This window comes from Sorex araneus, chromosome 3 (genome assembly GCF_027595985.1).
Source record: "Sorex araneus isolate mSorAra2 chromosome 3, mSorAra2.pri, whole genome shotgun sequence".
In the NCBI taxonomy this organism is placed as follows: Eukaryota; Metazoa; Chordata; class Mammalia; order Eulipotyphla; family Soricidae; genus Sorex; species Sorex araneus.
Genome location: NC_073304.1, coordinates 105,453,931 through 105,480,600, shown reverse-complemented (window position 1 = coordinate 105,480,600; position 26,670 = coordinate 105,453,931).

Genomic DNA, 26,670 nt, shown 5'->3' with positions numbered 1-26,670 from the left:
AATACTATTTTATGCCAAGTGTTGATTTTTTGGTATTGAACATTCACCTTTTCTGAATGTAAATTGTAAATTTCAAATGCGTAGGAAAATAAGAAATATACTAATGAATTCTTATTTTTTTCCAGATGAACTTTCCTTCATCAACCACATGAAAATCATTTTCCTCTAAATGTAAGAATAGGTTATAATTTTTAAAGTCAATTTTTTAGCTTTAAAGAATAATGACTTTGCTATTTCATCTGAGATGCTTAGTTATCTTACAATTCATCTAGGGATAAAATAAGAGAAGAAAGAAACTTCTCCCTATTGATCATGATTTTAATTTCATCCTTCTATGGTGCTTTTTTCTTCTTCAAAAGATATGACATCAATTACTTAGACCTCATAAAAATATCATCTTACCAAATATCACCCAAGATGTCCAATGGAATTGCTAAAGTTTCTCATCAAATAATAAAGTCTTTTCAAAATAAAATTATGAGCTAGCATTGATAATTTTATTCTTTTAATTTTAGTAATAGTTATTTAATTCATCACCAGAAAATGTCCTGTATGTTAGATTATTCTCTGCCCTTGTATATTCACAAACGAATTCTCTCTGGTCAATGGTTAGGATGTAAATCTCTGGTTACTTATCTTACATAAAGCAGTTATTTCTGACAATATATATTTTGTTATCTTAAAAACATAACTTACCTGTCATAGACCATTTCAATTTAATTAGATAGGTTAAAAATAGACATAGATGGCAAATAAAGAGCAAGAGTACTGAATTTACAAAGGAGAATATAATGCACTGTTATTTTTCTAAGTGGCCTATTTTATTTTTCATTGATATAATGTTGGTTTACATGACTATATGTCTTAGGGATACAATTTCATGCATACTAAAATATGTTACCATGAATATGTTACCATATATGTTACCATAAATATGTTACCATAAAGATGGATCATTACTCTGATCCATCTTTGCTCAGAATGACCCCACACACATGTCCCATCCAAGTTGCACTGAACTGCAAAACTTGCTGTGTACCTATAGCACCAATTTTTTTTATCACTCATCTGCTTAAGTTGTTTCCAGATCTTGACTATTGGAAATGATGTTGCAGTGGACACAAAAGTGAATATATCTTTTCAAATGAATGTTTTTGGGAGATGGTGAGCAGTGAAATCACTGGGTAACAAGAGAACCCTAATTTTAATTGAAAAAGATTGGCTAGATATTTATTTCCCCACCTTTGATGTTGTTGCTAAGACCAGCATCTGCATGCATACTTGGTTGTGGTGCTCACACAGTTTTGGTTGTGATGTTGAGGATCATGTCCTTTAGTTGTGGTGCTTGGACTCATTTGGTTCTTCACATAAATGAGTCCAGAGGCATGTGCTTCATTTCCATGGGGCTGTACATCTTTCTCTAGTTGTGTTACTTGCTGGGGGTTGCAGCCCTTTGTTGTGGTCTTCTCACACACCCCATTGCCAAGCATGCCTTGAAATCTCTGAGTTCAGTGAGTATGGTGACATTGCAGATTGAACGTTAGCCCAGAGTGGATGCATTTATGAGCTCATGGGTTCTTGAGAACTGCTAAAGGTTTATAGACAAAACTCAAATACAGGCTGAAGAGACAGTACAGTGAGGGTAGGGTGTTTGCCTTGCACACTGCTTTCCTGAGTTCAATCTTATATGATCCCCTAAACACCAGCAGGAGTAATTCCTGAGTGAAGAGCCAAGAGTAAGCCCCCAGAAAAAAAAACCCACCCCTCGGCAAAACTCAGAAATTAAAAGTTTATCACGCAGTTTAAGTAGATGAGTCTGTGTCCCTCCTTAATGCCCAGACTTCTCCTTTTATCTGTATACAATGTCACTTGTCCTTTCCATCCCATTCCTGGTTTAAATAATGACACCTAAGTTTAGTCTCTTCATCTGCCTCTCCAGTGTCTGATGGCCTGGTCTTGTCCCTGCACTGTTCTTGGCCTGGTGTAGCTGTTCCTGCCATGGTCACACATGTATAGATGAGATCCCTGCTATCCTGCCTCGGGTATAGTGAGGGGGCAAGAAGAGTAGTTCCTGACAGAGAACTTCCTTACATCTCTTCTCTATCTCACCCTGCCCTCCCATTACTTATTTTGACTGGATACTTTTTCAGTGAGATTTAAAATGACCAGCTACAGTGAGAAGTTTACGGATCTTTCCAGCGGTTCCACTCCTGCCATTACAAACTCATAGCTGTAGGCCTGCAAGCAAAAAAGATGCTCTAAGCCACTGAACAATCTGAACAATCTTGTTTTAAGGCCAGTTACCTGAGAGTTAAGCTCTATTCTACTGTTTCATGTGCAGGAAAGATGATGGAATATTGGAGTGCAGGAAAAGAAGAGAATCTGAGAAGTGTATATTAGTTCAGGATATTCCCTAAATTCCTTATTTAATGTTTTCTGTTCGTGCTTCCTAGACTTACAGTTTTTCCATGAAGCATCATAAATATTTCTCGGAGCAATCAGGCTGACTTTAGGTTTTATTTTTGTAGGACACTGTCATTATTAACTATCCATTTGGTTGTGGTGAAGATACATTTAACTTTGTATATTGATACCATAGGGCTGGAGCGATAGCACAGTAGGTAGGGCATTTGTCTTGCACGTGGCTGACCTGGGTTCGATTCCTTCATCCCTCTTGGAGAGCCCAGCAAGCTACCGAGAGGTATCCCGCCTGCATGGCAGAACATGGCAAGCTACCTGTGGCATGCTCAATATGCCCAAAATAGTAACAAGTCTCACAATACAGACATTACTGGTCCCTGCTCGAGGAAATCGATGAGCAATGGGATGACAGTGCTACAGTGATATAGTGATAGCATAACATAAAATGATAACCATTGCCACTTTAGCATCATATTTAAAGAACAATTAGAACTTAATAAACTCGCAGAGATGATGAAAATTTCTAAATATGTCATAGTCTGTGATTTCCATATTTACTTTACTTGACATATTATTTATTCAGATTTTAACAATCATATTTATCAATATCAGGGGAATACGACTTCCTCATATACATTAATTTGGAATTGCCTAATAACACAATATTATGATTAATACACTTAAGTTTTAGAACTCTATAGAGTGTCTTATTTAACAAAAGATTATTTACGTGGACATATGATAAAATACTCTGCAACCATATCTTCTATTCCAGTCTTTTCTCAATTCACGTGATATATATTTATATATATATATCATGAATCATGAAATCCCAATTTCTTGAGTGGGGTCAGTAACCTCTCCATTCGTCCTATCACTGAGATTTTAGAAGACTTTCTCCACTTGGCCTTCCCAACGATGCTGCATTGGAGGCACTTTCAGGGTCAGGGGGATGAGATCCACCTTGTTACTGGCTTTAGCATATGAATACACCATGGGAAGCTTGCAAGGCTGTCCCATGTGGGCAGGAAACTCTAAGTAGCTTGCTAGTTTCTCCCAGAGGGAGAAGTAGGTTGTAAGATATCCACTTTGCGGCCGAGGGCCTCTAGGAGCTTGCTTTTAAGTATCTGGATGTTGGCCGTTGATGAGATTACACACACCTGGGTTCCAGTGCCGGTACCTTCATACCTGAGGCTTGTCCAAACGTGTGGAGAGGGGCCTTGAGCATGGCTATGGCTAGGTTCTGGTGGTCTTTGGCCACCGGGAGCACTGCTTGGGGTTGGGAGGGAAGCTGGAGCCCATCCCCGCTGAGGAAGACAGCCAGCCGTGCAGGCAATAGACTCATATATATATATATATATATATATATATAGAGAGAGAGAGAGAGAGAGAGAGAGAGTCATATATATATAAAGAGAGTGAGACCAAATATCATACATAGAGAAATTATGTTAATAAATATGTACAAACACATGAGGACAAATAAGTAAAATCATTTACTATATTGATATTAATATTTCAATTATGAACATAATATAGTTGTATAATTATATATAATGCATTCAATATTTCTTTGCATTTGCTGTATCTTATTCAAAAATTAAGATAGATACCTTAGTTGAAGATGTTGGAGAGATTAATTTTGTGAGATTTTTATTTATTTTCTTGAAGAATTACTGATTTTGGTTTGGCACTGTACTGTCACGTTCATGTTCCCACAGGAAAACCCATAATCATTTGTCATATTAAATGTGCAGTAAGGAGCAGGGTCTTCAATTTTATTTTAACTATTGTAATTTTTCTCTTTTAGGACTCAAGGGAGTAACTTTCCTTCAAATGTCTTTTTCTGAATGAATGTTTCATTTTTTTCTTGAAGACATTATATTTATTTTATGTCTGTAACAATTATTTAAGACTATACCATATTCTTCTATCTATTGTTCACTTTCAAAGAACATATCTCTGAATTTTTATTCTCATGGCCTACTTAAAAATGTTTTAAAGTTGTCTCAGAGACATTGCACAGTAGGTAGAGCACTTGCCCTGCACCAACCGAGTTGAATTCCTGGCAACACTGAGCCAGTAGTGGCCCTTGAGTGCAGAGCCTGGATTAAGTCCTGAACACTGTAAAGTATAGCCCTGAAGGAAAAGCAAGTAAAAACAATAAATAAACATAAGTTTGTTAGAATATATTTGTTGAAAGATAAATAACTTTATATTTAATTGAGGTACCCTGAGTTTATAGTAGTGTAAGTGTTTATATGTTTCAGTGGTACTATGGTACAACCCAAACTATTGATGTTCAGATAAACAAACATAATAAATCATCAGCTTCTTCTTTCTACTTTTGGGACACATTAGTTACAGTTATATTACCGTATCAGACTACGTTCTGATGAGTGAGGCTGTCATGATTAAACCCAATTTTGATTCAAAAAATACATATTCTGACACAATTTCTAAATATTAAACTTCTGACTCGAAAGCAGAAAAAATAATCACTACAATGTTAGTAAAGTGGACTAAATAATCTTTAAAACCGTTTTACTTTGAAGCTCCCAAAGATTGAGTTTACAGGGAATAATGCACCTATGAGAGAAGGGAACGTAGGTGCTTACAGAAGAAGTAGGACTCTGACTTGTAGATTTGAGACAGATAACAAGGATTTTGGCTGTGATTTATGAGCATAAAAATGGGCCAACTATGATATAATGAATAATGACTCAACATCAGACCAGAATCCATAAAGTACATTGAAGACAAGGTAGGCAAAACTCTCCACGATATTGAAGCTAAAGGTATATTCAAAGATGACACACCACTGACCAACCAAGTGGAAAAAGAGAAAAATAAATAGGACTCTATTAAACTAAGAAGCTTCTGCACCGCAGAAGATACAGTGACCAGAATACAAAAACAATCTACAGAATGGGAAAGGATATTCACCCAATACCCATCTGATAAGGGGTTGATAACAAGGATATACAAGGCACTGGTTGAAATCTACAAGAAAAAACATCCAACCCCATCAGAAAGTGGGGTGATGAAATGAAGAGAAACTTTCTCAAGAAGATATCAGAATGGCCCAAAGGCACATGAAAAAATGTTTTTCATCACTAATCATCAGGGCGATGCAGATCAAAACAACCATGAGATACCACTTGACACCACAGAGACTGGCACACATCCAAAAGAACAAAAGCAACCTATGTTGGCATGGATGTGAGAAGAAAGGGACCCTCCTACACTACTGGTTGGAGTTCTGACTGGTTCAGCCTTTTTGGAAAACTGTATGGATGCTTCTCAAAAAAATTAGAAATTGAGCTCCCATTTGACCCAGCAATACCACTTCTGGGACTATATCCCAGAGAGGCAAGAAGTATAGTAGAAATGACATCTGCACTTGTATGTTCTTTGCAGCATTGTTTACAATATCCAGAATCTGGAAAAAAACCCTGTGCCTGAGAACAGATGACTGGTTAAAGAATCTTCGGTACATCTACACAATGGAATACTATACAGCTGTTAGAAAATATAAAGTCATAACCTTTGCATATAAGTGGATCAACATGGAAAGTAACATGCTAAGTGAAGTGAGTCAAAAAGAGAGAGACAGACATAGAAAGATTGCATTCATCTGTGGAATATAAAGTATTGTGAAATACAAAGTCTCTCCAGAATGAGAGACTAACACCTAAAATTAGTAGAGATAAGTACCAGGAGATTTACTTCATGGTTTGGAAGCTGGCCTCACATGCTGGAGGAACAGAAGCACAGATAGCGAAGGGAACACCAAGTAAAGTATGGTTGGAGGACCTGCTCAGGATGGGAGATGCGTGCCGAAAGTGTTTCGTTGAACACAATGTCCACTCAATACCTCTATTGCCAACCACAACACTCAAAAGGGGAGAGAGAACAAAAGGGATTGCCCTGCCACAGAGGTGGGGTGGGGTGGGCGGGAATGGGGTGGGGGAGTGGTGGGAGGGATACTGAGGTCATCAGTGGAGGAGAATGGGCACTGGTGGAGGGATGGGTACTTGAGCATTGTATGACTGAAACACAAGCACGGAAATATGTAAATATGTAACTGTACTCTCATGGCGATTGATTAATTAAAAAAATAATAAATTAAAAGTAAAAAAACAAAAGCCTAAATATTGTTATGCATGGCAAGTGACGTTACACAACTATGAATGTACATACAAAGATGTTAGAGGTATGGTCTCCATATGCTAATCATTTTGGGTTTATATTTTGTTTTTGTTTGGCTTTGTCATGAAGAACAATGTTACTCAAAAATAAAATTGATTCCACTCTAAGATAAAACACTGAGTGTATCTTTGCAATAAATAGAATCAGTTAAACATAGATAACTTTAAATTTAGCATTATTTCCTTCGTTGAAAAAGCTAAATTATGATACATTTTATTATTTTTGTCTAATCGTGACAGGTTCTCTGCAAAATTACTAAGATATATATATATATATATATATAATTTTAGGAGCATATCGACATTGAGCTTGAGAGATGGTACAGTAGGTAAGGTGTTTGCCTTGCATGGAACCAACCCTGGTTCAGTGCCAGGCACCCTACATGCCCCTCTGAGACAGCCAGGAGTGACACATGAGTGAAAATACAAGTGTAATCTGAGCACAGCCAGATGTATCCCACCCATTCCCCCAATAAAAGAGTATAGTCACAATGCATTTCAAATCTATTTCAAGTACTTCAATCTTTCATCAGTGATTCTAACATCCTATATGGCTAAATACTTCATAATTACAATGAAAAAACAATATTATTGTAACATGGGTAACTGAAAAAGTAAAAGGAACTTGTTAGGAATATTTAGTTTTGTTTAAGATCTTTGGCATTAGGTCTAAAATTGTCAAAATTATAAGAAGTTCATGAGTCTTTGTGATCAAAACCACTACACAAAATTATTCATTTAAAAATAAAAATTGTTTGAAAATTCACTGTCACTGTCACTATTATCCCATTGCTCATCGATTTGCTCGAGCAGACACCAGTAATGTCCCCATTGTGAGACTTGTTACTGTCTTTTGGCATATCAAATATGCCATGGGTAGCTTGCCAGGCTCTGCCTTGTGGGCAAGATACTCTCAATAGCTTGCCGGGCTCTCTGAGAGGGACAAAGGAATCGGACCCAGGTTGGCCGCGTGCAAGGCAAACGCCTTACCCGCTGTGCTATCGCTCCAGTCCTTGAAAATTCAAGATTAAATTTATTGTGAGTTAAAGTTTTCCTACAAAGTTCATCATTAAAAATATTACAGTTACAAATTTCAACTTGTATAAAAAATGCATCCAGATTTAACTCAAGAGAGATTCTTACTCTAAAAACAGGCGTGCTATTAAAGTTTGTCATCTGGGATCACAAAAAAATGTTAACAGTACAGATAAAATGGTATAAAGAATCAAAAGATAATGAAGTTTTAATGTAGTGTACAATGACATAATAATTCTTAGTAACACATTACACCTCCAAACACGTTTAAGTAAGTTGTCAAGTGATTTTCACAATAAAAATAGTCAATATAATTATACAGAAGTCAGAATGTGTTTTTTGTATGCATCCCATCTTGTTAGGTCCCTGGCATAACTGGGTGTAGCCCTGTTGATACTGAGTACCACAGCAGTGGCTCCAAGACTCCTCAAGAGCCACATAGGCAGACAGAATGCACCCTTGGGTTTTAGCATTGAAACATGAATTGTCAAGTTTAGTTGAAAAATATCACTGGAAATAGATTCTAGATGTCCTGACACATTTGGGGAGATTCTCTCTCTCCAAGATAATAATGCCTATCTTAAACTAATGCATCCTATTTAAAGATTGAACAAGCAGAGCATTTTATCAGTAATTACATAAAGTGCAGCTTAGTACTCTAAAAAATGAATATATTTAGATTTCACAATAAATAACAAATTGCTTCTATGTGATAAAAATTTGTCGGCAGCATATTTATATCAAATATACATTTTTAGTTTAATGAAAATTCCTAATAGGACAGTTTAGAAAACTATAAAAAGTATTTATTTGTATCCCATGATCAAAAATACTTTTGAAATTTTCTTCCTCTGTATTTTCGATATTCCATAATTTTAGGTTTTCTTTGAAATCTTATGTTGGATTATTTCAAAATAACTCTATTTTTGGTGTATGTCCTTACATGAAAAGATTCATAGTTAGTAGGATTTTCTTTGGATCTTAGGCATGCACTTACTATTCTTATCAGAGCATACAAGTTTTGGGGGTTTAGGACCACATCCATCTATGATCAGGGGCAGTGCTCAGGGGGCTGTATGTTGGCATCAGGGATCAAAACTACGTTTCTCAGTATGTAAGGAATATGTATTACTTACTATTCTATCTTTCTAACCCACAGTATTAAAAGCACTAACAATAGATTTGTATAGTATGGATTTCCTATATGCAAATACTGAAAGACAAGAAAACAATAATAAAAATAATGATAATACCATTTACAATTGTGCCGCAAAAAATCAATTACCTCAGAATCAGCTTAACTAAGGAGGTAAAGGATGTGCACACACACAAAAAAATCCCCTACAAAACACTACTTCACGAAATAAAAGAAAACACAATAAACTGAGACACAGTCCCTGTTCATGGATAGGGGGAATTAACATTATTAACATGACAATACTCCTCAATGTATTATACAGATTCAGTGTAGTCCCTACAAAGATAACCACAACATTTTTTCAAAGAAATTTATCAAACACTCCTGAAATCATTATGGAAAAATAAACCTCCATGAATAGCTAAAGAAACTCTTGGAAAAAAGAAGATGGGTGGCATCACAATCCCCAACTTTAAACTGTACTACAAAGCAGTAGTAATTAAAACAGCATGGTATTGGAATAAGGACAGACCAAAGGAATAGAGTTGAGTATATCTTTACACACACACTTAAATATCTGATCATTTAATATTCGATAAGGGACAGAGAAAAACAAAGTTGACCAAAGAAAATCTCTTTAACAAGTGATATGGGAATACTGGACAGCTACATTTATACAGTGTAAAAAAATGGACTCAGATCTCTATCTATGAACAAAAGTCAAGTCAAAATGGATTAAAAAGCTCAATATCAGACCTGAATCCACAAAGTACCTGGAAGAAAATGTAGGCAAAATTTTGCAAGTTAATTGAAGGTAAAGGTAACTTCAAAGATAAAACTCCACTGACCAAGGAAGTATAATATAAACAAAGTTGGACTGCATTAAACTAAGAAGCTTCTGAACCTTAAAAGAAACAGTGACCAAGATACAAAAATAGCCTAGAGAATGGGAAACTTTATTAATTAAATATCCTTCTGATAAGTGGTTAATATCAAAGATATACAGGGCATTAGTTGAATTCTACAAGAAAACAAATACAACCCCATAAAAATGGGAGGAAGAAATGAACAGAAACTTACCAAAGTAGAAATTAAAATTTCAAGGTGAAAATATGTTCTTCATCATTAATAATCACCGAGGTGCAAATAAAAACAATTATAAGATATCATCTCACACCACTGAGACTGGCACATATTCAAAAGAACAAAAGCAACAATTGCTGGCACAAATTTGGGGAGAAACGGACTCTCATTCATTGCTAGTGGGAATGCCTACTGGTCCAGCCATTTTAGAAAACAACAGACACATTCCTCAAAAAGCTAGAAATTGAGCTTCCACTTGACCTAGCAAAAAAACTTCTGGGAATATACCCTGGAGGCCCCAAAACACACAGCAGAAATACCATCTGCACTCATATGTTCATTTCTGCACTATTAACAATAGCCAGAATCGCTCTCTGCCACCCAATTCAGGTACCAGCCAGGTCGGGGCTCCTGCCCAGGGCGGGTTTCTTGCCCGGTTCCCAGGAAAGCGGTTTTCATCCTTGCTCTTCGGGGGATGGAAATTGAGGGACACTACACCGCATCCAAGGCTGAATCGTTCCATGCACTCTCTGCCACCCAATTCAGGTACCAGCGCTCCTGCCCGGAGTCATGGCCGAGTTTTTTCTCTTCCCTCCATATTCTACAAGAACCAGAATTTACACTTTTAGATAGAACTTTCACCAGGTTAGCTTAACCAACTTTAGCCAATTTCTCATTAAGCCCACCTAAATTAATAATTCATCATAAGCAGAATAATATGAGTGAGTGTGAAGAGCTGAGCCACATAGGTCACAATGGTAAAACAACACAGATCCCCACCAGCTTATATGTTGAAGAGGCTAGCCCAGAAGACCCCAACAGCAATGAGGTGCTATACAATTGCTCTGACAAGGAATTTAGAAAGGAGCGACTGAGGATGTTTACGGAGCTAAAAGAAACAATGGAAAGCAATACCAATAAAATACAAGAAGATTTGAAGGTAGAGATGTGGAAAATACAAATGGAAATGTCGGACATGAACGACGTGGTAAGAGAATTAAAAAACTCACTGGATGGCCTCAGCAGCAGAGTAACAGCTGCTGAGGAAAGAATTAATGAGCTCGAAGATGAAGTCCAGAGACTCTCTAGAAAACAACAGAAAATGGAAAAGAGACTGACAATTCGGGAACAGATGGCAAGAGAAGATCGCGATGAAGCCAAGAGGAGTAATATAAGAATTATTGGCGACCCAGAAGGGCAGGAAGAAAACCCTAATGAAGAAGAAACTGTCAAAGACATCATTGCTACGATGCTTGCAGAGCTAAAGAAAACATGTGACCAGATTCAGGAGGCACAAATGGTACCAGTTAGAAGAAATCCAAATAAAAATACCCCAAGACACATCCTGATCAAAACGACCAAAACCTTAGATAGAGACAAAATCCTGAAAGCAGCAAGATCAAAGAAAGAAATTGCCTATAAAGGAGCATTCTTAAGATTCACAGCCAACTTGTCTGATGAAACCCTCACGGCCTGAAAACAGTGGTGGGATATTGTGAAAAAACTCAATGAAATAAATGCCTCACCTAAAATACTTTACCCAGCTAGACTCTCATTCATAATAGAAGGAAAAACACACAGTTTCACAGATAAACAACAGCTCAGAAATTTCATAGATTCAAAACCATGGTTACAAGAATAACTGAATGGGCTAATTTAAGACAAGACAGGACCATCAAATACACCAAACTTTAGCAGTAAAATGGGATAAAAACCCCATAACAACAATCTCTCTCAATGTCAATTGGTTAAACGCACCAATTAAAAGACACAGAGTGGCAGGATGGATAAGAAAATTCAACCCAACATTCTGCTGCCTGCAAGAAACTCATCTCAAAAGTCAGAGCAAACACAGGCTCAAAGTCAAAGAATGGAAAACAATCCTACAGGCGAACGACTCTGATAAAAAAGCTGGTGTAGCCATCTTAGTATCAGACCACATTGATTTCAAACTGAAGAAGGTCACAAGAGACAGTGAAGGTCATTTCTTATTGAAAAAGGGATCTGTGCAACAGGAAGAATTAACAATACTAAATATATATGCACCTAATGAAGGACCAGCAAAGTACTTAAAACAACTACTCATAGACTTGAAGAAAGACATCAATTGCAACACAATGCTAGTGGGAGACTTCAACACCACTTTATCACCTCTTGATAGATCAACCAGACTCAAGCTTAGCAAGGACATACGGCATCTGAGGGAAGAAATGGAAGATGGGATTTAGTAGATATATACAGGATACTTCATCCTCAAAAAGCTGAAAATACGTTCTTCTCACGTGTGCATGGTGCATTCTCCAAGATAGACCACATGCTAAGCCACAAAACATACCTCCATAAAATTAAGAAGATAGAGATTGTATCAACAATCTTCTCAGACCACGATGAGCTGAAATTAGAAATAAATCACACACACAAACAGAAAATGAAATCAAACACCTGGAAATTAAACAGCTCACTATTGGACAATGAGTGTCTTAGAAAGGAAATCAAAGAGAAACACAAAAGATTCCTGGAAATGAACGACAATAAGGACACGAGTTACCAAAACCTATGGGACACAGCAAAAGCTTTGTTAAGAGGAAAGTTCTACAAGCATTCCTCAGGAAGGAGTGAGCCCACTTAAGTAATCTAACCTCACAGCTTAAGAGCATTGAGAATGACAAACAAAAAGAGCCCAGTCTGAACAGGAGGAAAGAAATAATAAAACTCAGAGCAGAAATTAATGAGATGGAAACCAAAAAAACAATTGAAAGATCAATTAAACTAAGAGCTGGTTCTTTGAGAAAATAAACATGATTGATAAACCTCTAGCAAGACTCACAAAAAAGGGAGAAAGAAAACCCTAATAAACCGAATTAGAAATGAAAAGGGGGACATTACAACAGAAATTACAGAAGTTCAAAGGATCCTCAGAGATTACTTTGAGAATCTTTATGCTACAAAACATGAAAACCTTGAGGAAATAGATAAATTCCTAGACTCCTATAGCCTCCCAAGGCTGAACCAAGAAGACTGGGAATACCTGAACAGACCTATCACCATCAAAGAAATTGAAATGGTAATAAAATGTCTCCCCAAACACAAAAGTCCTGGCCCAGATGTATTTACTAATGAATTCCTCCAAACCTTTAAAGAGGACTTAATCCCAATTCTCTTTAAGCATTTCCAAGAAATTTAAGTATCAAAAACACTTCCAAACCGTTTCTATGAAGCAAATATCACGGTGATTCAAAAAACAGACAAAGATACCACAAATAAGGAGACGTATAGTCCGATATCTCTGATGAACACAGACACAAAAATCCTCAACAAAATATTAGCACATAGAATCCAACGACTCATCAAAAAGATCATACACCATGACCAAGTAGGATTTATGCCAGGGATGCAAGAATGGTTTAACATTCTCAAGTCTATCAACATAATTCATCATTTTAATAAAAGAAATAATAAAAACCATATGATCATAAAAATAGATGCAGAGAAAGCATTTGACAAGATTCAGCTCCCATTTACGATGAAAACTCTCAGCAGAATTGGCATCAAAGGAACTCTGCTCAATATAGTCAGTGCCATGTACCAAAAGTCCACGCCAAGTATCATTCTCAATGGAGAAAAACGGAAAACCTTCCCTTTAAGATCAGGCACAAGGCAAGATTGCCTGCTTTCGCCACTCCTATTCTATACAATACTGGAAGTCCTGGCCATAGCAGTTGGACAAGAAAAGGATATCAAGGGCATACAGATAGGAAAGGAAGAGATCAAGTTATCACTATTTGCAGATGATATGATACTATGCTTGGAAAACCCTAAAGACTCTACAGAAAAGCTCTGAGAAACAATCAATCTATAGAGTAAAGTGGGAGGGTTTAAAATCAACACCCAAAAGTCCATGCCTTTTTTATATACAAATAATGAAAGTGAAGAAAGAGACATTAAAAAAACCATCCCATTCACAATAGTACCTCAGAAAATCAAATATATTGGAATCACATTAACCAAAGAGGTGAAAGAACTACACAAAGAAAATTACAAAACACTACTTCAAGAAAAAAAGGAGGAAACTAGGAAATGGAGACACATCCCCTGCTCATGGATAGGGAGAATTAACATTATCAAAATGGCAATACTGCCCAAAGCACTATACAAATTTAATGCAGTCCCTATCAGGTTACCCATGACATTTTTCAAAGAAATAGACAAAAACTCCTGAAATTTATATGGAATAATAAACCCACACAAATAGCTAAAGCAATCCTTGGAAAAAAGAAGATGTTTGGTGTCACCTTCCCCAATTTCAAACTTTAGTACAAAGCAGTAGTTATTAAAACAGCATGGTATTGGGATAAAAACAGACCTGCAGACCAATGGAACTGAGTTGAATATTCTGTCACAGACCCCCAAATATATGGCCGCTTAATCTTTGACAAAGGAGCAAGAAATGAAAAGTGAAAAAAGAAAAGCCTCTTCAACAAGTGGTGCTGGGAAAACTAGACAGCTACCTGCAAAAAAATGAACTCTGACCTCTGTCTAATGCCAAGCACAAAGTCAGATCAAGGTGGACTAAAGACCTCAATATCAGACATGAATCTATAGGGTTCATAGAAGAAAATGTAGGCAGAAATCTCCATGACATTGAAGCTAAAATTTTAGCATCTTTAAGGATGAAACAGCAGTAACCATGCAAGTGGAAGCAAACATAAACAAATTAAACTACATCAAACTAAGAAGCTTCTGCATTTCAAAAGAAACAGTGACCAAAATACAGAAATATCCCACAGAATGGGAAAGAATATGTATCCAATACCCATCTGATAAGGGATTATTTTCCAGGATATACAACATACTTGTAGAACTGTATAAGAAAAAAACCTCCAACCCCATCAAAAAATGGGGAGAAGAAATGAACAGAAGTTTCCTCAAAAAAAAATACAAATGGCCAAAAAGCACATGAATAATTGCTCCTCATCCCTATTCATCAGGGGGATGCAAATCAAAACAACAATGAGATATCTCACACCACAGAGACTGGCACACATTCAAAAGAACAAAAGCAACCAGTGCTGGCGTGGATGTGGGGAAAAGGGGACACTCTTTCACTGTTGGTGGGAATGCTGACTGGTCCAGACTTTCTGGAAAACAATATGGACAGTCCTTTACAAACTAAAAATTGAGCTTCCATATGACCCTGCAATACCACTTCCGGGAATATATCCCAAGGATGCAAAAGAGCACAGTAGAAATGGCATCTGTACCTATATATTCATTGCAGCACTGTTCACAATAGACAGAATCTGGAAACAACCTGAGTGCCCTAAAACAGATGACTTGTTCAAGAAACTTTGGTACATCTACACAATGGAATACTATGCAGCTGTTAGGAGAGATGAAGTTATGAAATTTGCTTATAAATGGATAAACATGGAGAGTATCATGCTAAGTGAAAATGAGTCAGAAAGAGAGGGACAGACATAGAGGGACTGCACTCATTTGTGAAGTGTAGAGTAGAATCACATGAGGTTGACACCCAAGGACGGTAGATACAAGGGCCAGGGGGATTGCCCCATAGCCGGAAGAATGCTTCATGAGCGGAGGGGAGAAGGCAGATGGACTAGAGAAGGGATCACTAGAAAATGATGGCTGGAGGAACCAGTTGGGATGGGAGATGCATGTCGAAAGTAGATAATGAACCAAACATGATGACCTCTCAGTGTCTGTGTTGCAAGCAAGCTATAATGCCCAAAAGTAGAGAGAGAGTATGGGAAATATTATCTGCCTTAAAAGCAGGGGGAGTGTGGAAAAGGGGGGGTATACCCAGGATATTGGTGATGGGGAATGGCACTGGTGGAGGGATGGGTGTTTGGGTTACAATCTCACAATGATCAAACATGAAATCTTTTAACTATCTCACAGTGATTCAATAAAATTAAAAAAAAACAATAGCCAGAATCTGGAAACAATCTGTGTGCCCAAGAACAATCAAATGGATATATAAACTCTGGAACATCTGAGCCATGGAATATTACACACTGTAAAGGAAAACTGAAATCATGAAATTTTTCTCTAAATTCATGGGCATGTACAGTATCGTGCTGAGTGAAATAAGTCAGAAAGAAGTAAAGGAACAGATATTGAATGACTTATTTAATTTCTGGTATACACAAACATATGAAGACTAATATTTAGTGCCATAGGAAAAAGAGGCTAGGAGGAGTGCTCAATGGTTAGAATGAACCACAAGTGTGTGTGTGGCAGAGGGTAGGTAGGTGGAGAAGGGACCAGAAAGGTAATTATAGCTGGAAATTATCAAGTTGGACAAAAGTGAGTGTTAAAATTAGTTAAAGGGATATATCTGATAACTTTTCAGTATATGTATTGCAAATCACAATGCCGCAGGAGGAGGAGGAGGAGGAGGAGGAGGAGGAGGAGGAGGAGGAGGAGGAGGAGGAGGAGGATGAAGAGAAGGAGGAGAATTCTGGATAACCATGAATAAATTATTAAAACTGTATCTATAAATCACACCTTCCCCAAAAGTCAATTCAATGTGGCCTTGAGATCAGATGAGAATCTATAAAACAAATTGGGGAATATTTACATATAATGCTCCACACTCTGGATCTCAAAAGTGTCTTCAGTATAATAATGCCATAGACAAAGACAATAGAATCAAAAATAAATATATTGGACTACATCAAATTAAAGAGCTTATGCATGGGAAAAGAAACACGAGCTAAAACTAAAAGACGTATAGTTGAGCTATATATATAATATATATGTATATGCAGTCAATATATCAGATAAAGGTTTAGTATCCAGGATATATATAGTACTTATAGTCATCAATAACAACAACGAAAAATCCAAAATGATCAGGGACTTCTCTGAGGAAGACCAATGGATGGCTATTAGGCACATGAGAAAAATGTTCATTTTCACTTATTATGAGGAAAATCTAAATCAAGACAACAAAGACATGCAATCAGAAACCAATGAGAATAGTATATATCAAAAATAATAGGAACAATCTGTGTTGATGGGGATGTGATGAATAAATCTCAACCACTGCTAGTGGAAATGACTAGTGGAAATGTCTGGTGGAAACTTCTAGAAAACAATATGGAGGCATCTCAATAAACTTAAAATTAAACTGCCATGCAATCTAGTAATTCTTATTTTGGAAATTTTCACAAAAGACAGAATACCTCTATTTAAAAGTACATAGGCACATTATTATTCAGTGCAACACTCAATCACTGTCACTCTATCATTGTCATCTCATTGCTCATCGATTTGCTTGAGGGGGAACCAGTAAAGTCTTCATTATGACACTTGTTGTTAGTTACTGTTTTAGCATATCAAACATAGCTTGCCAGGCTCTCCTAGAAGGGCGGAGGATTCAAACCCAAGTTGACCGCATGCAAGGCAAATGCCCTACCCACTGTGGTATAGTTCCAGTCCTACAACACTCAAGCAATGGTTTAAAGGGAGTATACTTTGATCACCCTTGTACCAAAGAATGGGAGAACAATGTCAATGAGTGGAGGTTGAGGAGAGAAGAGACAGCAAAGCTGGACAAAAGTCAATGCATATTTAGATCTTATAGAGTTAAATATACAAACCTCATAGTCAAAAGCACTGAAATTATGAGACCAAAACTTCAATAAGTGAACTTAAAAGGTTCCTGTTGAGATAGCCAGTTGGGATGGTGATGGGGGTGAAAGAGGGAACATGGGTGAGAGAGGGACCACTGTAGGAAGGAAGATAAACCCGGTGTCTGTTTGGTGGTGGAAACTTGTATGCTAAAACCCAACTTTGAATAACTTTGCAAATTATGGTGCTTTTTCAAAATAAAATGAAGGTGAAATACTTTTAAAAGAATATATGAGGCCTGAAAGCTTGTAACTACCTCATGGTGAGTCAATATTTTTTTTTTTAAAAAAAAGAATATATGAGGGAGGGGGAAGGAAGGTACGTGAGAAATGTACACTGTTGGAAGAGATGGGTGATGAATATTGTATGACTAAAACCCTATGAAGAAAAATTTTGTAATTGTGCATTTCACAATGATTCAATCAAAATTGATATGTGAAATTATATTGATAACTTTTGATTTTAAGTAATAATGTTAAGATTTGGTTTTATCTTAATGTATAAATAGGTATGTTTTTCTGCTGTCATATTTTTAGTTAAAATAAAATTCAGTATTAGAGCCCTAAGGAATTAATTATTCTGCTTGAATGGCATTTTATTATATATATACATATATATTTATTACCAGTAGATTTTAATACTGTACTGAAGTTCAAACTATCATTTTAATGTGCTCTCTTGTTACTTGTCACTTGTCATCCTGTTGCTCATCAATTTGCTCAAGGGGGCGCCGGTAATGTTTCCATTCATCCCTGTTGCGTGCTAGTTTAGCCCAATGGCTTCTGCTCACTCTAAGAATATTAAGAGCCTCAAAATGTTCATTCAGGGTTTTGACAAAGAAGTCTGACCATCTTGCAGGTAGGCAGCCAGGCATTCTTTTGACATCTCGTGCAATCCAGTTGGCAACAGCTTTAGAACATTGGTCGTCTCAAAATCACATTACGTGTCCGGCCCATTTGATTTTTGACGCCTTGGTAAATGAGACAGTGTCCCTAATTCTTGATCGTCGACAAAGGTTGGAACTCTGGATTCCTTCTCTCACTTGAGTAAAATGTGATATTCCGAACATAGCTCTTTTGATTCCTCCTTGGGAGACCCGAATAGTATTCTCATCCTGTTTACATAGGGCTCAGGTCTCTGAGGCATATGTTAGTGCAGGAAGAACAATGGAGTCGAAAAGATGTGCTTGGGGCCGGAGGTTATTCGTCCTCTTAAACACTTCTTTGACGCTTTTGAAGGCGTTCCATTCTGCTATTTTTCTTCTGCACAGCTCACGTGCCAGGTCATTTGTCATATTGAGTTCTCGACCTAGGTACACACATAACTGCTGTATTTGGAGATGTTCATTCCGTTCAAGGCAAATGGAACATCAGGAACTAGTTTGTTTCTCATGAAATTGTCTTCATAAGATTCGGCTGCTATCTGATCTTTCCACACTCATGGTCAAAGTCGGCCAGCATTCATGCCACTTGGCTAACATTTGGTGTTACGAGAACGATGTCATCAGCAAAACGGAGGTGGTGTATTTGCCAACCGCCTATTTTCATTCCCATTCCTTCCCATTCCAGTGGTAATTCACAGTTCCAGAAGGCTGAATCTAAATGTTGAACATAGGAGTCTCCCAGTGGACAGTTAGACAACAAACTTGAAGAGTATGGAAAAAGCAACAGTCAAAGCTATCATTGATGAGTTGTTGCCAAATAGAGCATGCACCCAAATACAGGAGGTAAGAAGGGTATCAGAAAAAAGAAAAAAATATATAAAAATACTTGAAGATATATCCTAATATCGATTAAAATCAGAGCGAGATAGAATGTTGAGAGGAACAAAATCATCATCATCATCATCATCATCATCATCATCATCATCATCATCATCATCATCATCATCATTATCATCCCATTGATGGTTGAATTTCTCGAGCAGTCTCAGTAATGTCTCCATTTGTCCTAGCCCTAAGATTTTAGAAGCCTCTCTCTACTCGTCCTTACCAACGATGCCGCTTCGGAGGCTCTTTTAGGGTCAGGGGAATGAGACCAGCTTGTTACTGGTTTGGGCATATGAGTACACTATGGGGAGTTTGTGAGGGTCTCCCATGTGGGCAGGAAACTCTCGGTAGCTTGCCAGTTTCTCCCAGAGGGAGAAGTAGGTTATAACATATTGTGCGGCCACTGAATCACCTTGAGATACACAGTTACACAAAGTTATTCAAGATTGGGTTTCAAACATACAATGTTCCAACACCCACCCCTTTCACCAGTGCATATTTCCTACCACCGATGTCCTCAGTCTCCTTCTGGCCCCCTTCCCCCTGTCCTACCTCTATGGCAAGCACTTTTCTTCTTTGTCTCTCTCACTCACTCTCTCCTTCCTTCTGGGCATTATACACAGTAGTTTCCTTAAGATTTGCAGTGAATATGTAAGACGAAACCCACCGACCCAAAGACAGTGGTGTGAGATAGTGAAAAACCTCAATAAAATTAATGATTCACCACAAATACTTTACCTAGCCAAACTCTTGTCCAGATTTGAGGGAACAATACACAGCATTACAGGTAAACAACTCAGGAGCTTCATAGACACAAAACCATTGTTGCAAGTATAAACAGGACATTTTTTAAAAAACAGGACATTTTAAGACAACACAAGCCCACAAACACACAAAGCTCCTGCAAAAAGATGGCACAAAACTCAATAATAATGATCTTTCTCAATGTCAGTAGAATAAGGACACCAATTAATAGACACACAGTGAAAAGATGGATTCAAAAAATTGAAGCTAAAATTATGCTGCATGCAAGAAACACACTTGAACAGTCGGAACAAACAAAATCTCAGAGTCAAAGGTTGGAAGACAATTCTTCAAGCAAAAGTACCCCTCAAAAAGGTCAGGGTCCCCATACTAGTATCAGACCATATAAACTTAAGGCTGAAAAATCAGCAAAATGACAGTAAAATTCATTTCTTAATGATCAAAGGGACTGGAAATCAGGAAGAACTCACATTCCTAAACATTGATGAATCTAGTGAAGCACCAGCAAAATATTTAAAACAATTGCTAATAGACTTCAAGGAATACATTTGGTGGCAACACAGTAGTAGTTAGAGATTTCAGCACTGCTTTATCTTGATGGATAAACTAGACTGATGCTCAGGAAAAAAAACACTTTATTTGAGAGAAGAATAGAGAGGAAAGGAATATATATATATGTATATATATGGGTCTCTCATCCTCAAAAAACATAATATTCTTCTAAAATGTACATGGAATATTTTCAAAGATAGATTACATTCTGGGAAACAAAAAATTTCCTCCACAAATTCAAGAGCATAGAAATAATATCAACTCTCTTCTCAGACCATGATTCAGTGAAAGTAGTAGTTAATCACAAACAGAAATGGAGAAACAATCCAAACACCTGGAAATTAAGTAGTTCATTACTAAACAACCAGTGAGTCAGAGAGGATGTCAAAGAAGAAATTAAAAGTTTCATGTAAACAAGTAAGAATGAGGACACTACTTAACAAATAGTGGGATACAGCAAAAGCAGTGTTAAAAGGAAAGTTCATTTTTATAGAAGTATTCATCAAGAAGGAAGAAAGATCCCACATTAGTAACTTGGCTGCACAACTCAAAAAACTGGAAATTGACCAATAAAAGGAGCCCACAGCAGTCAGGTGGAAGAAAATGGTGAAATTAAGAGCAGAAGTTAAAGAGCTATAATTCCAAACAACAATCTGAAATACAAATGCAACCAAGAGCTGTTTCTTTGAAAAAATAAACAAGATTGATAAACTGCTAGCAAAATTCACAGAGAGAACCCTAATAAACTAAACAAAAAATGAAAGAGGAGACATAACAAGAGACAACACAGAAATACTTAGGATCATCAGAAATTACTTTTAGGATCTTTATGCTATGAAATGATAGAACCTAGAAGAAATGTACAAATTCCTGGACTCCTATAGCATCACAACGCTAAACCAAGATGATTTGAAATACTTAAACAGACCTATCAGTATTGAGGAAATTTAAATGATAAGAGAACCTATTGAAAATCCATTTCAGGCTTATTAGGAAACTCAAACTAAAACAGTTCCAAAATATTTCTAAGCAGATATCACCGTGATGCTGAAAGCAGACATAGACATCACAAAAGAAGAGAATGACAAGCCAATATCCTTGATGACAACCAATGCAAATATCTTCAAATAAATACTAGCAAATGGAATCCAAAAATTTATTAATAAGTAGGGTTCATGCTGGGGATGCAAAGATATTTAACTCATACAAGTTATTCAACATTATGCAACACATAATTAAAAGAAAAATATAAAACCCATATGATCGGATGAATAGATGCAGAGAAAGAATTTGTCAAGATACAGCACCCATTAATAATTTTAAAAACATTAAAAATGGTAATGAAAGGTATTTTCTTTAATAAACCAGAAGTCCAAGGCAAACTAACTCAGTGGAGAAAAGCTTTACCCTCTGAGATCAAGCACAAGGAAAGGTTACCCACTAATGTTATTTATATTCATATAGTACTAGAATACTTTCCATAGCAATTAGACAAGAAAAATACATTCAGGGCATCCAGATAGGGAAGGAAAAAGTAAAGCTCTCACTATTTGCAAATGACAAGATGCTATATTTTAAAAAATTCTAAAGACTACAAAAGTTCCTAGAAACAACAGATTCCTATAGTAAAATGGCCATCTATAAAATTCATACATAAAAGTCCTTGGCTTTCCTATATATAAATATTGACATAGAAGAAAGAGATATTTAAATGCAATCCCATTAACAAATGTGCCTCAGAAAATCAGCTCATGTGTCTTGTAATCAGCTTAACAAAAGAAGTGTAAGACATATGCAAAAAAATGACAAAATACAACTTCAGAAATTGAAAAAAAATTACACAAGAATATGGCGATGCATCCCTGCTCATAAATTGGGAGAATTAAGGTTATCAATGTGAAAATACACCTCAAAGTATTGTAGAGATTCAATAAAGTCCCTATGAGGATACCCATCATTTTCTAAAGAAGTTGATCATACACTCTTAAAATTCATACAGAACGATAAATGTTTATTGTCCCATAGAGATAACTAAATCTATTGTTCATTAATAGCTAAAACACTCCTTGGGAAAAAGATGAGAAGTATCATTTTACCGATTTCAAAATGTAACACAAATTGATAGTACTTAAAACAGCATATTATTGGAATAAAGGCAGACCCTCAGTTTATTGGAATACACTTGCATATTCTGAGGTAGACTCAAGGTTATACGATCAGTTAATCATCAGTAAATGAGAAAAAATATAAGTGGAACAAGAAAATCCTCTTCAACAAGTGGTGTTAGAAAAATTAGTTAATTGCAAGTAAAAAGGACTGGAGCGATAGCGCAGCAGGTAGGGCATTTGCCTCGCACACAGTCAAGATGGGTTCAATTCCTCCATCTCTCTTGGAGAGCCTGGCAAGATACCGAGAGTATCCCACCCACACGGCAGAGCCTGGCAAGCTACCTGTGGTGTATTCAATATGCCAAAAACAGTAACAACAAGTCTCACAATGGAGACATTACTGGTGCCCGCTTGAGCAAATCGATGAACAATGGGATGACAGTACTACAGTGCTACAAGTGAAAAAGTAAATAAATAAATTGAGACCTCTTTTCAACACCATGCACAAAAGTCAAGTAAAAATGGATTAGTGGTGTTAGTACCAGACCTGAATCCATATGGCACATAGAGAAAAATGTAAGAAGGACGCTCTATGGGATTGAAGTTAAAGGCATCTTCAAAGATGAAACACATTGAAAAAGTGTTTCACCCTTGATCGATCAAGTGAAAGTAAAAATAAACAGATAGGACTACATTAAACTTTAAGCTTCTACACTTCAAAGAAAATGATGATCAGAATACAAAAACAGACAATGGAATTGGAAAAAATGTCCCCAACAGTTATCAGATAAGTGGTTTATATGTTTGTGTGTGTTTATGTGGTGTGTGTATATATATACACATATACATATGTATATATGTGCATACATATACTTATACATTTAAAGCACTGGTAGAACTTTACAAGAAAAAAATATCACCCCATCAAAATGGTTAGAAGAGATAAACAGAAACTTTCTCAAAGAATAAATATGAATGGCCAAAAGGCACATGAAAAGTGTTGTCCAATACTATTAGGGAGATACAAATCAAAACCCCAATGAGATCATTGCATATAATAGAAACACACACATTAAAATGAACAACCACTGCTGGTGGTTATGCATATTGTCCAGCCTGTGTGGAAAACAAGATGGACATTTCTCAAAATATTAGAATTTGAGTTTCCATAAAACCCAGCAATAACTTCTCTGAGAATGTATGCCAGTGGCCCCAAAACACAATGAAAAAACACCATCTGTACTCTTATTTTCATTGCAGAACTATTCACGTATACCAGAATCTGGAAATAACCCAAGTTTATGAGTGGATAAAAATGGTACATCTATACAATGCAAAAACATTAAACTTTAAGAAAAATGAAGTCATGAAATTTGATTACTCATGGTGGAAATGGAGAGTATCATGCTGAGTGAAATTAGTCAGAAGGTGAGTGACAAACATAAAATGATTGTATTCATTTTGGATTATATTTTTAAATAAAACAGCAACATAGCATGTAAAAACTACCCAAAGAAAGTAGAAATAAGGGCCAGTTAAACTGATACATGGTAGAAAGCTTGCCACCAAAGGCAGAGTGGAGAATCAGTTAAGACGGAGAAGAGGTCACTATGGCAAAAGTAGTTGAAATGATTATTGTGGACAAAAACTAATTGTTTTGTCATTGTTGCCAAAAGACATAAAGTAGTATATGTGATGGTCTTTCAGTAATAATATTGTAAACCACAGTGACTAAGAGAAAAATAAGAGAGATAAAGTGAGAGATAGAGAGAGGGAGAGAGAATGAAAGAGAGAGAGAGAGCATGGGAGAGAGAGGAGAATAGAAGTATCTGCCATAGCGGCGGGCTGTAGGAGTGGAGGAGGACGAAGGGAGGTAAACATGGAACATTGGTGGTGCGAGATGTGCAATGATGAACAGATGGATATTGAACATTGACAGACGTTCAATCATGCACAACTTTGTAACCGTATATCTCAGTGATTCAATAACAAAGAAAAAAAAAACAGGCAAACAGCCCACATATAATGGAGCAAAGTGAAACCCAGGGAAAGCTTGAATGAAGCATCACAAAATAGTTTGCTTGAATAAGAGTTTATAGCAATAATTATTGGTTACTGTTTTGCAATGTTGAAGTTTTATCACTATGTGACAACATATACAGATGCTAATAAAAATTAACTAAAGATATAGATGTCAGACATGAACTCATAAACATTAAGAAAACCATTGAAAGTATTTTGTTGTACTGAATTCAGAAATATCTTGCTAATACAACTACATTGCAAAATACTGCAAAAATAAACACATGAGATTATGTAAAATTTAAAAGCTTCTACACTTTGAAATAAACCGTAGAGAGAACTCGTAGACATAGAAGGGTGTAGGAGAAAATTTTGCATATTAGACATTTGAAATAAGAATAATAATAAGATATACAAAGTTCTCAAAAAACTGATCAATAAATAATAATTTTTGTAGCATCAAAAAATGGGGAGAATCCCCAGGGAAATAGTAGAGGGGTTTTGACTTGTATGTGCAACATATGGTCCATTTTGTTCCCCAGTACCACATCCAGTCCATAAGCACCACTAGGTGTGACTACTAAGCACAGGTGCAGCCCCTAAAGACTTCAACGTATGCACAAAAGAAAAAGTAAAGCTGAAGGTGTGGGGTGGAATGTGCAAACAATTACTCAAGCATCATCATATTACAGTACTGCTAGAGGCACATGGAAAGGTTTTCTTCTACAGCGACTGCCTTATCAGAGACATGTGAATCAGAATGATCAACACATATCAGTAAATCTGATCTGTATCATGAGGGTCAGAAAGGACATGTAAGTGCTGGTGGAATGGAGTGAGAAAATATTCTTATTCATTTTTTAAAGGATTGTAAACATTATAAACCTATTCTGGAGACTTCTGAAAAAATAAAACTATTCTATAAATTATTAATTTTATTATTTTACTTCTACTTGAAGGAAATACATGGGTGAAAATGAAGATATAATACAGCAGGCATGTCTTAGTCATGTCTAAATCAAGCCCCAGTGTGCTACGTATTCCAAGTCCAAGCAAGAGTAATCCCTGGGCATAGATACAGGATGCAAGCTTTGAGGACTGCCAGGTGTTCTCTCCCTCTCCTAAAAAATTTGAAAGAAAAAGGGAAAAATTATTCATTAATTAAAAATTATCTATGCACAACTTGGTTCTATTCAGTACTATTTTCAAAGGCTAAAAATATGAAAACAACCCAAGTGCTTAACAACAGATGAGTAGAAGCAGAAATTGTTTAATATATACACGGTAGAATACTATTCAGATATTAAAAATATTCAACTTTACTACCAGTGGTATATAATTAGAGGATGTCATGATAAGAAAAACAAGTCAGGAGAAAGATTAATGAATACCACATAATCTTACCCTGTGTTGTATAAAATAAACAAATCAAGGGAATAGTCAATGTACAATGAAACAAAGACTTAGCAAACATAACTGAGGTATGAAGTGGGACAAACGAGAAGAAACTTAGGAATAGTGGTGGGAAAATATTAATGTTTGGTAGTAGGTATGATGCTGCAATAGTGAATACTAACATAACACAGTAGCAAACATGTTTCTTCTGTAATAATAAGATTGTAAGATAAAAATAAAAACAAGTAAAATACACTACAATAAAGTTAGCACTGTAGTACTGTCCTGTTGTTCATCGACTTGCTCGAGTGCGCACCAGTTAACGTCTCCATTGTGAGACTCGTTGTTACTGTTTTTAGCATATTGAATGTGCCTTGGGTATCTTGCCAGGCTCTGCGGTGCGGGTGGGATACTCTCGGTAGCTTTTTGGGTTCTCCAAGAGGGACGAAAAAATCAAACCCGGGTCTGCGGCGTATCAAGTGGAATCAGAAAAACTAAAATTAAAGAACATGTTAT